Source organism: Dipodomys ordii, unplaced genomic scaffold (assembly GCF_000151885.1).
Source record: "Dipodomys ordii isolate 6190 unplaced genomic scaffold, Dord_2.0 Scaffold112, whole genome shotgun sequence".
Taxonomy (NCBI): domain Eukaryota; kingdom Metazoa; phylum Chordata; class Mammalia; order Rodentia; family Heteromyidae; genus Dipodomys; species Dipodomys ordii.
Genome location: NW_012267328.1, coordinates 5,370,025 through 5,372,848, shown reverse-complemented (window position 1 = coordinate 5,372,848; position 2,824 = coordinate 5,370,025).

Here is a 2,824-nt window from a genome sequence, read left to right as displayed (position 1 = left end):
GCTAAGCGAGGATCATTTGCTTTCCCATGGAATGCCACAGGTAGAATACGAGGTGGTATTACTACTTAGAAAAATGTCAGAAAATGAGAAAACGGAGGTGTGGAGAAGCTACGGCTGTAACGCACGCACACGGGTAAGTGTGGATGACTTCTGGAATCACTGCCATTCCTGCTTAGCCACTTACTGTGCCACAATGAACTGAGTTTGCTTTCTGCAAGAATCAGAAAAGCATTACATATTTGGGGAGCTCCACCATCATGGTTGGGATAAACAAACTCTCATTCCCATTGGAATGGGAGAACTTTCATGGGTCAAGCAAGGAAGGGATTTTGCTTGTGTTTTTATTTTTATATTCATCATGTTTCTCAGTATGTGGAAATGCCAAACTATGCTTCTAATCTTAAGTAATAATTTATCTGAGTTAACCAGATAATGAAAGTGTCTAGATTAACATTAAAAAAAATATCCTACTTGGGGCTAGGAAGGTGGCTCAGTGGTAGAGCGCTTGCCTCGCATGCACGAAGCCCTGGGTTTGATTCCTCAGCACCACATAAACAGAAAAAAGCTGGAAGTGGTGCTGTGGCTCAAGTAGTAGAGCGCTTGCCTTGAGCTGAAGAGCTGAGGGACAGCGCCCAGGCCCAGGCCTCATGACCAACTTAAAAAAATAGATTTATTTATTATATTTAAGTAGTTGCACCTAGTCATTAGTCTATTCTTAAATCACAAGTATTTTTACTTTTTTCCCAATGAATCTATTCAGTGTCAATTATAAAGGAATGACCATTTTTCAAATACAGTAGTTTAGTTCATGAAATAAGCTGGCTTGAATTATCTGGCTTGAATTATAACTATTGGAACTAGCAAACTAAATATTCATAGATACATATGTATGTATGTATGTTCCACTACAACATGTACATGTGTCAATGTATTTGGTAACTGTTATACAGTATAGCAACATTTAGACATTCGTTCAATGCATGCATCTGAGCCATGCATTTTGTATTCTAGGTTCTGGCTGAAGCTTATTATTTTATTATTTCTTTATTTATTTCCCTTAACCCAATTTTATTTTGGGGGGGTCCAGTCATGGGGCTTGAACTCTGGGCCTGGGCGCTGTCCCTCAGCTCTTCAGCTCAAGGCAAGCACTCTACCACTTGAGCCACAGCACCACTTCCGTTTTTTTTTCTTTTTCTTATGTGGTGCTGAGGAAGCGAACCCAGGGCCTCATGCATGCAAGGCAAGCGCTCTACCACTGAGCCACCTTCCCAGCCCCCCAAATTATTTTTTAATGACACAAAACTGCACCCAATAGAGGAGAACACTCTTGCTATTTTTCCCCACTTGGTTCACATGTAGTTGGAGAAGTAAAAACATTTTTCTATTGAATAGAATCAGCACTGCTTCTTCAATTAGGTCAGGGCTTCCTGCCATTGAACATCGACAGGGGAAGCAGAATGTTCCAGACTGAGCACTAGATGCAGAGCTATTAGGCCTCCGCAGGATTTCTGGTCCCAGGTTTGACCTCAAATGCCTTCTGCCAAAATCTACTAATAGGAGGGTCTTGGCTCCCTGCTCCGTGGGAGAGGAGGGCAGTAAGAGGCGTGGGAGCTACTGGCGTGGGCCAGTGGGAGGGCGAGCCGGGGATGGACATCCAGAGGCCTGCTTTGCGGGACTTGTCGGGTAGGGCCAGGGAGAGACCGGACCAGAGAGCCTCCGCCACTGGTCCCAACCTCGCTTCGCCAGGGAACAGCCAAGAGATGGCGGCCTCGAGGCCCCACGGTGCCGACTGGCACCATCTCCCCATCTGTAACTCAAGCAATGACCGGTAATGGGGGTGGGGGGTGGGGGCAGGCTCTTTCCCACGTTGTTTCCATCATTAAACCATGATCGATCGTTCGGACCCGCCAACCACTTCGACAATGACTTCCTCAAGGCCACACACACCGAGGAGACAGTATATACATATACACACACATGCATACATATACACAAATGCATATATACACATCCACACATACACGCACGTGCATGCATACATATACGCACATGCACACACATACACACACATGTGCACGCATACATATACACATGCATACACACATATGCATACATGCATGCGTACATGCATGCATACATATACACACATGCATACACACATGTGCATACAGGCATATACACACATGCATGCATACATATACGGGCATATGCACACGTGCATACATATGCATTCATACATACACATCTACACACAGATGCATACATATATACACGCATACATACGTTTGTGTGTACATATGCACATGCATCTATACGCATACATATACATACCTATGTATACATGCATTCACACATAAAACATGGTTTCAACGGCTGTGCGAGAGACACTATTACGAGACCATCAAAAGCACGGTACTTCCGCTCATCTGGGTCTGGGAATCTCCTCCTCCGGCCGCGCGTGTTCGCAGCCATCACACCCACCTGTCAGAGCGGCTGTGAGGGGCTGTGGGGACATCCGGGGACTTCTGCCTCCTGTCTTGGCCCGGGCGCCAATAGCCGACCTGCGCTCACGCCTGAGCTCCGGGGGCCGGGCGGGGCGGCCCGCGTCCGTGTCCGAGACCCGCGTGCAAAGGGGCTGCTTGGCTCGTGGGGCGCGGGATCCTCGTTGCCACCGGAAGTCCGGGCATCGCCACGCTTGCGTCCAGACTGACGCCCCTGCGGGGACACCCCGGGACCTCCGCGGCCCCAGAGCGGGGCCGGGCCTGCGCCGTCCGGGCGCGCGGGGACACCGGGACTCGTGGAGCCGGGCACGGCAGGGGACACG